Raw genomic sequence first — 12,063 nt, forward strand, 5'->3', positions numbered from 1 at the left:
AACCAAACCTCAGCATCTACTGGATCTTTGGCTCCATCAAACGTCGTGACACCTAAAACTTTTAGCCTCTCGACGTCGAATTTCTTTTCCGGATCGGTCTGAATCGATCCTACACTTGCCGCCAATCTCTGGGCGATTCTATCAAATACTCGATCCTCCATCTGGGGATCTACATCTACCGGTGGGGTACTCGACTCATTTGCAGAAGTCGTTTCTTGCCCTACTGGGTCTCTAACTTTTTCCCCTTTGGATCTTGGTCCTGTCTAACTTCAGGGCCTCCGCTGGTAGGTTCAACATTCGTTTCTCAGTCTACTACTCAACCTGCCACTTCTCCTCAGCATCTTTGTCTAATTATTAAGTACACATGTTAGGGACTTACTTATGAGACTTAATCTAATGCATGAACTCTCTCTTTCACCCAAAATCTCATGCTTTGATACTAAGCTGGTATAAACTCAAACTTTATACTCAACCTTTTCTCAGGTCTTACATATACCTTTGCTCTGATACCAAGCTGTCACACCCCGTCCCAAACTACTCTCTGAGCCTAGAAAATGACATGACTACAGCAGTTATCAATCCTTCTGTTGACACTTACTGCCTAATAACTCTTGCAGAAATAACTCTAATACCAATGTACAAATTCATATACAGTGGATTCCTCTCAGGCCAATTTTATTAAGTTTAAAAACACAACATATTTAGAGTGATTACATTACTAGTTTCACAAGTCCCGATGCGCAAAACCTTAGTCCCTATATGAACAACTGTAACATGTGTACAATATTTACAGTAACCACCTAACCGACGAGTTACAATATCTTTGTCCTTTAGTAGCAAAGCAGATGCATAGCTATCTTCTGAGGATTTGACCATTACCTGGGGAAAAGAAAAACATTTGAAAACGAGGTGAGCTTGCTAGCCCAGTGAGTGACTTAAGAAAGAAAACTGATTCTCATGCAACAATCTCAATAAAGAGACTAAACTAAAATATAAATTTCTACGGTAACCTTGTACTACAGTATTAACATTTTCCAAGCATAAAGCATATAAAGCTACTTTTATCAGAAAACATTAAAACTGTTCCTTAGTTGAGAATAACCCTGTTGTGGTTAAATCCCACCATCAACTGCTAGTCAAGAGAGAACCCTTATGCTCAATCTCTGATTTTAACTACCTACGTGCACGTGGCCATACTAAGTATCGTCATACCTTTAGGTATTTCTGCTCAGATACCATCTCTAAACTTGTCCTTCAGTATTGAGCTGCTCAGATACCTTCTCAACTGTCCTTCAGTATCGTGTTTCAAGTAGAGCTAGTCATAAATGAATTTCTCTTTAAAGCATGTAATGCATAAAACGTCTTTAAAGTTACTAACACATGCTTGGTGTATTTAAACACACAAATAGTTTTTCAATAAACTTTCATACATGGCATGCGTTTAAAACATAACTCATGATTTGTTTGGAAACCACTTTGTAAAACCAGCTGGCATGAGAATAATCTTTCTTTAAAACATTGTAAATATTTAGTCAAATATTTTAGTCACTCACCTTGATCGTTTAGAAACCTCTCTCTATATGTTCCTTGGTTACAACAGGCTCCCTTTTGAACCCTAAGATTCAGATTCAATTTAAAACTCAGATTATTCATAGTTATAAGCCTTATCTTTAGACATTTCCTTCTATAAACATGCTCTAAAATATCTCAGGAAACTTACTCTAAAATCTGAGCTTAGAACTCCTCGTGGTTTGGCTGGAATCACAAAATCTCCAAGACTGGCCCAAGCTTACCCGACAGCTTGACCCTTCTGTCTTTTTCTCACTTTCCAGCCCGATTCTTGGAGCTTCTTCTCTGGTAGCCCTACCCTGAAAACTAGACTCGTGGAGCTTTCAGGTGACTTTAAAATCACTCCAAATGCACGAGTAAGTTAGGAGAACTTCTTGTCCCAAGTTGATGCTATTTCCAGACTTCACTGTCCAACTGCATCTCCTCTTGAAGCTTTATGACCGACGCATAGATTTGCTATCAACGCATGCGTTCTCTCATCAACGCATAGTTTCCTTACAATCAGCTTTCACACTCTTCTTAATGTCCTTTGAATTATGATCTGAAGAGAAGTCCTTGGCCCTATTTATAGGCGTTCAAAATCTCTCTAAGGCCGACACCTCCTACTTGGCCGCATGTCTAAGTGTCTTTTCCCCACATTATCAATGCAACTTCAAGTCACTGCAATCTAAGGTGTCTTCCTCTTCCTTAGCCAACACAAAATGCTTAAATTTGCATGTCTTCTTGTGCAACCATCTCATTTGCTTAAGGCTTAAGATTTTCTCTCAACAAGCCACATGTTCGAATGACGACCTTGAATGGGTCCATCCAACCTCATATGCGTTCATCTAACCACAAACGTGCCCATCCAATTGCCGCAACCTACTTATGTCCAGGCACCACCAATTGGCATATGTATCCATTCAATCTTACCTTGTGCATCTAATTGATGCAACTTGGTCACATATGCTAGATGCTCGCAAGGCTCATCTTTGGCCGCATATCCTTCTCTTTCGCATGGCTTACCTTTGCCCTATGCATTCAACTAGGATAATGGCGAACCACTACAAGAATTTTGGACTTTAATGTCGGTTGGAAAAAGTGAAACAGGATGTATAATGTCGGTTTTGTTTTTTTTTTTAAAAAAACGGATCTTTAATGTCGGTTTTAAACCAACATTAAAGGTACCTTTAATGTTTGTTTAAAACCAACATTAAAGATCCATTTTTCTTTTTTTTAATTAAAAAAAAAACCATTCCCCTCCATTTTTTTCATTTCCCGCTTCACTTCCCCCTCTCCCACCCAATTTTCTTTTCTAAACCCTATTTTTCCCATCAACCACCTCCTCCCTCCCATTACCAGTCACTGCACTTCGCCCCACCACTCGCCGTTCCTGTTCGACACCATCTCATCGACTGCCGCCGCACACTGCACTTTCAGCTGTCGAAGTATCAGCCGACCCCCTTCCAACTCTGCAATCCGAGTGATTAGGGCTTACACCCTGCACATTTCTCTCCATCGACTTTGGTCATTTCTTAATCACAAGTACTACTCCCCCCTGGTCCCATCTTGAATCCATTGTGTTCTTTTCCTAGAGAACAGAGCTTTACAAATGTATTGATTTGTGTTGTTTTTGTGCAGATGGGAAACAAATCATCATAGTCAACAACTGTAATGAAAGCATATGGCCCGGAATTCTTGGTGGTGCAGGGCAGAACATGCCGAAGGATGGGGGATTTTTCCTTAGAAGTGGCCAGGAAGTAATCATCGACGTACCCAACAAATGGTCGGGGAGAATATGGGGTAGACAAGGCTACAACTTTGACTCCAACGGTAAAGGCTTGTGCGACACGGGCGACTGCGGCGGCTAACTACATTGTGGAGGATTTGAGGGTGAACCACCAGCCACATTAGTGGAAATGACACTAGGGTCGTCGAAATTACCCCTACATTTCTACGATGTGAGTCTGGTGGATGGGTTTAACTTGCATGTATCAATGAAGTAGGTCGAAGGAGAGGTTGGTTGTGGGGTGGCATCTTGTGAGGTCGATGTGAACATTTGTTGCCTGTCGACGCTGGAGGTGAGAAGGGGCATCAAGGTTGTGGGCGCAAGAGTGCTTGTTTGGCTATGCAATCGACTAAGTATTTCTTAAACATTTTCACATTCTCAATCATTTTCACTTTTGGAGGCCTACCAGTGTCTTTGCTCTTCAGGTGAGGCCCTAAAAGCTTCTGTTGTTCCTCTGGTTCAAGTATTTTGTTTCCAGAGAAGATTAATACTGTTAAAACTAAGAGAAAAATACATGGTAAATTAATGATCTTTAACTTTTATCTCAGTTAATTAACTGTATTGAGTGGGAGTGATATAAGAAATCAGATAATCACGTTCAAATGATATACGCTTAATTGTAAGCATGTTAAGCTGAACTTTTCAAATCAATAATGGTAAATGGTTAATCACTTGCAAGTAATGAGAATTAGTGTAAGAGTCATTGATCAATATGGGGACATTGATCTGAAATATTTTTGGGGCTTCAAAATCTGACAGCCTTGTATTCGTTTCTGAAATTAATGATTTAAGTTGTTCGAACAATGTAATGTAATAGTTTTCTTCATTTTATATTCATTTTGGCGCAGAAAGTGTTTTAGTACATCCTCTGAGTTCGAGTTTATCTGGCTATGAACGAGTTGTGGAACTTGGAAACGACATGTTTGGATCAGATGATGTGGATATGGAGAAAGAGACAATGACAATGCCAAAGAAACAAAACTATGTTTCTCAATCTGCAGTTGCTCTACGCTGTCGAGTTATGCCTCCTCCTTGCATGAAGAACCCATATTTGAAAGATGCTTCAGATGTAGGCGTAGACCCATTTAGTAATCAAAGAACAAAATGTGCAGGTACAGTTCACTTAGTTCTTAATGACATCAAAAGTAATAAAACATTTTTTTTGAAATCGTTTCTTCTCTGTTTTATCCATTGTTGTATTTTCCTTTAATGTCGTTTCTTGTAAGTTTGAGCATTAGATTCTTTTTGTTAGATCAATGAAAGGTCTTGTTTCCTTTAAAAAAAACATTTTTTTGAAATTGTCTTTTGCAGTATGATAGATTTTTTTGGGAAATGAATTAGTTTTGTGTTTTTCAATTTTGTGTAGAATTTTTTCCTACGCTATTTAGTGGAGATGGTCTTTCAAGATATCACACTAATTTTCATGAGATAAAGGTATCCAGAAACATCTACTTAGTGTCAGCAAGCTTCTGCTGATAGAGATTGAGATTTTTTCTATTAATATTCAATTCAGGCTATCGAATTTTGCAATAACTTCAGTTTATTTTCAGCAAATAGGGACTGGAAATTTTAGTCGTTTCTTCAAGGTATTGAAGAGGATTGATGGCTGCTTATATGTTGTCAAACAAAGCACAAGACCATTGAATCAAGACATAGAAAGGTTACTTCTTTTGGTGTGTGTCTGTATATGTTTAACCTTTAAACACTCGCAAATGTGTAATTGAAGTTTTTCCTTCCCTTTGTAGGAGGGGAGAGCTTTAATGGAAGTTCAAGCTTTGGCAGCTTTAGGTTAGTAAATTTATCTAGATATGGTTTTCCATTTATTATATTTATCTGTTTTCATTTTTCTCTTTTTCTTCTCTGGTGCAATTTTTTATTTTTTCTTGATTGTTATCCTCTATTGAACGTGTAGGATCTCATGAAAAACACTGTTGGATACCACTCTTCATGGTTTGAGAATGAACAACTCTATATTCAAATGGAGATCTGTGATTGTAGTTTATCAATTGGCTGGTATTCTCACCCATTCTCTGAGGTAGATGCACTGAGAGCTTTGTATCAGGTGAGGTTTAGTTCCATTGTGAGCTGTGAAACATTACATTATTTGCATATGACATTTCATTCCAAAAATGTTTCTTTTTTTAACACACGATGACATGAATGAAAGCTTAATTTTATTTTGTTACTTGAAAGAGTAAATTTTTTATTTCTGCAGTCCATTCAATACGTTAATTTGAATAGGAAATGCCTCTTCTGAAAAATAATGATCCGGAATGTTATAAGTTATGTACTATTTTTTTATCTTTATACATTCCAATTCTTATGTAGCCTTAAAATATTTAATATATAAGCTTTATCCATTCCAAATTTTAGGTTCTAAAACTAGTAACTCTTGAAATTCATGGCTTCTCTTTTGACAATGAAACTACAAACAGATTGCAAAGGCATTGCTCTTTGTGCATAAGAAAGGAGTAGCTCATTTAGACGTGAAACCTGACAATATTTATGTTAAAGATGGTGTCTTTAAACTTGGTGATTTTGGGTGTGTTACCCTTCTTGATAAGAGCCTACCGATTGAAGAGGGTGATGCACGCTATATACCTCAAGAAATTCTGAATGAAAGATATGATTATCTTGACAAAGTTGATATTTTCTCCTTGGGAGCTGCTATTTATGAGATTTTTCGAGGATCCACATTACCAGAAACACATTTCATGAACCTTAAGGAGGGAAAATTGCCACTCCTTCTTGGTCATTCGTTGCAATTTCAAAACTTAATCAAGGTACTGATTACTAATGTCGTATTTTTTTTTCTTTTCATTTCTACTGACACTGTCTTTTGGCCTGGACTCATCCTCTAGTGAACCTTATGGCGGAATTTGGTCATTATATACTTACCCATGTTTGCATTTCTTCCCACTAGTTTTACTTTCCACTAAAAATGTAAAAAGTCGTCATTGTCAAAAGGTCAAAACTTATGCCACCTAAAGTAAAACTGTACAAAGTTGCATCCCTACCTTCCAAAAGACGAAAGGAAGCTGCATTTATTTTTTCCCCTTAGAAATAACACCCGTTTATGACTCATGGGTACTATTTATTTCTCTTTGGACCATATTGGATTAGAATGTAACACCCGTTTATGACTCATGGGTACTATTTATTTATAGTTTAGATTTGATTCAAGATGCTCTAGTTTGTAGGTCGCACTATGGTAGTTTGTGGGTTATTCATGCACTATGGTAGTCTTTGTGACAAATTTTGAGGTTTGAAGTATATTGTGAGCTAAATTTGCTTATTGATGTATGTGTTCTTGAATATTCATTTTTTGGGAATTCTGATAGTTCTGTTGAGAACAAATGGTTGTGAAATATTTTTGGGAATGTGTTTCTTTGAATAGGTTCAAGGTAAATTTTTGGCTTTGTTGTGGTAGCATCGTTATGTTGCCAAAAATTTTCCATCGTCTTCGTATCTCATATCTAGGTAACCAAGCTTCTCTTCTTCAAGATCTTGAAAAAGAAGATTATCTCATTTATTCAACTATTGAGTTTTCTTGTTTTGTAGATGTAACAAAGGAGTAAATATTTGGTATCACAACCTCTTTATGCTTTTTCTTGGGGAACTTTAGATCCAATACATTCACTACAAGAATTTTTCCTTGAATGTACCATTTATGCACATTCTCAATAAACACGGTTAGCTGAATATGAATTCTTATCACATTTTCACTTTCAATCCTTTGTCTTAAACCTTTTTTGTTTGTGATCCTTTGAACAACAGTGGTCAGACAAAGATGCCTATAACCAGACACTGTTGAAGCTAGGGGATTGGTTCAAGAAGAATTATGAAAGGATCCATACTTACCAAGTGGAGAGAGACAGTAATCTCATAATGTTTGTAAAATCATAATGTTTGTATTACTTGTAATTTGTGTTTTCAAGGCCTGAATTATTGTACAACCTTTTAAATTATAATTTTATAGCAGAATTTGTGAATTAAATGTAATAGATTTACAATCCATACATGAATAATATGTTATTGCCACAACGTTCAATGATGATGTGTCATGTTATACTTTTTGACAAAAAAAAATGGATTCGGCAACGAAATTTAAAAAAAAATGGACAGATTCAGGCTTCAATGTCAGTTAATAATTTAAAAAAAGAACAGAGGCTTTAATGTCGGTTGGAAATTTCACTGAAGGTTTTTAATGTCGGTTCCAACCAACATTAAAGACCTTTAATGTCAGTTGGAAATTTCACTAAAGGTCTTTAATGTCGGTTGTCAACCGACATTAAAGCCCTTTAATGTTGATTTACCGACATTAAAGCCCGAATTTCTTCTAGTGAACACTCTTTCAACGCATACCACTAGCCTTGTCCTATGCGCCCATATGCCCTCAGATGTCCAACGCATAGCACATCACCAACGCATAGTATTAGCCTTGTGTACCGCAAGCCTTAGCAACGTAAGACGTTTCACCATGCATCCACCATGGCTTGTCTCATCACCGCATAGCTCATCGTCTAGTGCTGCTGCCGCATAGCACCATCGCATATCGTTGCCGCATAGCACCATCGCATAGCGTTGCCGCATAACACCGTCGCATAGTGTTGCCGCATAACATCATCGTATAGCATTGTCGTATAACACCATCGCTTAGCATTGCCGCATACCACCATCGCATAGCATTGCCTCATACCATCGCGTAGCACTGCTTCTTTTACTACACGATCAACCAGCGCGCACAACTCCAATGCCCAGTGCCTATGTCCGTGCAACTTGAGGCTGCCGCATGCTTTGCCAACCTCTCACGACATTGGCTGCCGCATGCGTTTCTCTTGGCCACACTTTGGCTTCCTTCAACGCACAAATGACCTTTAAATGAGCAAGGCCAACACATAGAACAATACTTAGTCAATTTTCTAGCTTCCAATGCATGGTTTATACTTAGCCAATTTTTCCAAGTTTTACCCAAGAGTCAAGCTTTCAAATTCACACATTTCTTCTAATTTTTCACCTTTTTTTTTTCTACAATTACCCATTAATTTCCACATCAACCTTCTCACCACACTGGTCTCAGTAGGAAACATACTCAAGTAGAGAATTAGGGTTCAGGGTTCACAGTTGCAGCCGTTCTTGAATTTCAAGACTGATTATATCTGATCTTTTTCCTGCAAGAATTCAAATTTTTAATTGATCTTGGGTTGTTCTTGGCTCTGATACCACTTATAGGCCTAAAATGGAAATGTCCAGCCCAATATTCCCTCTGATGGGAACAACCCAAGATTGATCTGAAAGAGGATTTCGGAAAGAATTGTTTACTCCTTTATTCTCTGCCACGTATCAACTGAAGCTGAACACGTCTTTCAGCTTGTCAATTCGCACTGAAGGGAAAAACAAATGGCTCAGATATAGTTATTTGAGAGTCTTCTTCCCTTTCCTCCTTCTTCAGAGTTCTTGAGGGTTTTAAAAGAAAAGATCAATGGTTCTAAGCTTTAATCCTTCATAGATTCACCTGCATGAAGCCAAGATCGAGTAGAAGATGCAAAGAGAGACAAGAAGATGGCAAAAGAAGTAGGATGAACATACAGTAGTTAATGGTTTGGCCAGAAAAGTCTACATCTACTGTTCAAGTGAGGGTATCACTTCTTTTTGTTTTTCTTTGAATTTTACAGATTATGAACTCACTCCTTACTCAGTTTTTTTTCCTCTTTATATGTAGTTTTTCTTTACAAAGGGATGAGCTCAAGTGAGTTGGTGGTTACAACAAAAAACCATAAAAATAATAGATAAGTATTTTTAGTTTCTTTATTTTTCTGTTACAGTATATTATTAATTCAACTCAACTCATGTTGGTAATCCAAACATCCTTTTAATTATTTTATTGGAATGCATCTTTTAAAGACACATTCACCTTTTTCTTTTATATTTTTTATTAATTTTTTTTACACATACCTTTAATAAGAAAGATGCCTACCTTCTTTCTTCTTCTCTTTTCTTATAGGTAATGGTGAGGGATGATCCGTCACTTTCTTTCTCTTCCTATTTTTTCTATTTTTTAATTAATTGTTTAGTTTTTTATCAATGCTATTTTTTCGTTTATTTTTTTGCTTTCGGTTGCTCACTTTCCCAGTTTCAGTCTCCCATACTTTAATTATTTTTCATTATATATTTATTTTTTTACATTAATATTTGATAGACTTCTTTTACTCTATCATCGATAAACACTGATAAACTTTTATAAGTTCCTATCCATCTTTATAAATGAAGACTAAATTTTACTATTTTGGGTAAATTATTTCTCTTATTTTTCTACTAATGAAAATTTCCCATTTTTTAATGCTTAGAAACTTCTTTATTTAATATTCAAACAATGTTTGCTGTGGTTGAATTTTGTTTATAATTAGTTAGTAATTTACTTCAAAGTAAAATAACAACTCTAAATGATTAAACAATAATCTTTAAACCAAAATTTATTAAATAGTTTTATCTTAAAGAGATGCAATCCAATAAAAAAGAACTTGTTTTCTCTAATTTTTTTCAATACAACTTGTTTGGCCCTTTTTTCTTAAAAAAAAAAAAAAAAAAAAAACTACAATATGTATCCAATTACCTCATAATGTCATAAAATATTTGTTTCATTGGTATCTAAAATAATATTTATTATCTCTTCAAATATATATATATATATATATAAAGATAAGATTATTTATTTTTGTTACAATACAAGTGATAATATTTATATACAGAAAATATAGTTAATAAGATCAATTATGGCTTACGTTATAAGTTTCTATCACTCAATCTTGAATAATAAAGAAAACTAATATTTGACTTTTTAATTTCTGAAATGATAATTCATCTAAATTTATTGGACACACATGTCATTTTTTCCCTTTTTCCTAGGAATCCACGTGTCATGCTTTTATTCAATAGAAAATAATTACTCGAACAAAAATATGCAAAGAGATTTCCAAAAAAAAAAAAAGAAAAAAACAGTAAATTAGGATTTTTTTTCTTGATCAGTTCTAATCGAATAGTCTATTTTTCATTATTAATATGAATAATATCTTCAATTATTTTTTTTCCCTATTGTATAGGTATATTTCGACTGAACTTTTTTTACATTTAATCAATTAACATGAACTTTTTTTTTTTAAAGTAAAATTTTCATATAAAGAAAAAATGTCAAACTATTTATAGAAATAGTAAGAAAATATTGATAGATACGGATAAACAAACTTCTATCAATGATAGATACTGATAAGACTTGTATCAATTTCTATCAAAGAAGATTAAAATTTTGTTATTTTGTGTAAATAATTTTTCTTATTTTTCTATCTTTAAAAAGATATTTTTTTAATTGCTTAAAAGTGATTTTTATCATTTAAAAAAATATACTATAGACTCATCTAACTTAACCTAATATAAAGGATTATGCTATTACAATTTTATAAAGAACATGGAATAAATTATTTTTTTTTAAAAAAAAGGTCATGAATGAAAACGTCATGAGAGTAAAGATAATAGTTTAAAATATATTTGGAACGTAAGTGATATAGGAAAGTTGTTTGGAGATAGTGTTGAAAATGAGTTTAAATTAAAAGAGAAATGAGTTGTTAAAAAAAAGGCACATGGGATGAGCTATTTTCTCACTAATAAAATTGACATTATTGTGTTTCTAAAAGATAATCTTAAATTGTACTTGAAGTTTTTTGTTGAGCAAATGGCAACTCTAAATTTTGAACCAATTGAGTTTAGAGTCAACTCTTCCTTTTATGCATATTATTTAAGCAATGAATATTGATCCAATAAATTCAAAACTTATTATTTATTTATTTATTTTGTCTTCTTCTTCTTTTTAGAAAGAGAAGGTAAAAGAGAGAGAATTATGCAAGCAAAGAATATTCCTTCTAATTTACATAATAATTGAAACTTTTTTTCCTTCATTATTTTGTACATCCACAATATAGAAAGAGAGAAATGTTCAAACAAAATTTAGAAAAAAAGATGTAACCATAGAATTCACGATTTTTTTTCTCAATATATATATATATATATATATAATTCAAGATTTTTATGGAGACAAGTATTTATAAATATTGATAAAGTTTAGTATCATTCTTTAAAAGTCATTTAATTTCTTTTTATATTTTTGTAAAGAACAATATTCTTATTTGTATCACAAGTTTTCACTCTTTAAGATTTACGACCCATTTGGTAATCATTTCGTTTTTTATTTTTGATTTTTGAAAATTAAGTCTATAGACACTACTTTTACTTTCAAATTTCTTTTTCTGTTATCTACTTTTTATCAATAATTTAAAAAATCAAGCCAAAATTTGTAACTAAAAAATGACTTTTAAAAACTTATTTTTATTTTTAAAATTTGGCTAAGAATTCAACAAAGATATAAATCATTATAAAAAGGAGAAAATAGACTTAATTTTTAAAAATAAAAAATGAAAAAACGAAATGGTTACCAAATAAAATCTTGAATAATTTTGCAACTTATCCAATATAAATTTTCCTATACTCATGCATTAGAATTAGATGAGATATCTATGTATGAGAGATTGAACAATAAAATTATTACCTAAATAATTAGTAAATTAATATAACTAATCACTACCACTTACTTTTATTTAATTAATAAATATAATTATATTATTTAGACTTTATGAAATTTAAATAATACATTTCGATTAATACTTTATATTATTTAA

The 12,063-nt window shown here is 33.6% G+C and overlaps 1 pseudogene; it reads left to right on the forward strand.

Annotated features, from left to right (window-relative positions):
• Nucleotides 1-1,325: 1,325 nt before the first annotated feature.
• Nucleotides 1,326-6,198, forward strand: LOC120090690 (wee1-like protein kinase; annotated as a pseudogene).
• Nucleotides 6,199-12,063: the final 5,865 nt, after the last annotated feature.

The sequence above is a fragment of the Benincasa hispida genome, chromosome 11 (assembly GCF_027475165.1).
Source record: "Benincasa hispida cultivar pf3 chromosome 11, pf3_genome.v1.1, whole genome shotgun sequence".
Classification (NCBI taxonomy): domain Eukaryota; kingdom Viridiplantae; phylum Streptophyta; class Magnoliopsida; order Cucurbitales; family Cucurbitaceae; genus Benincasa; species Benincasa hispida.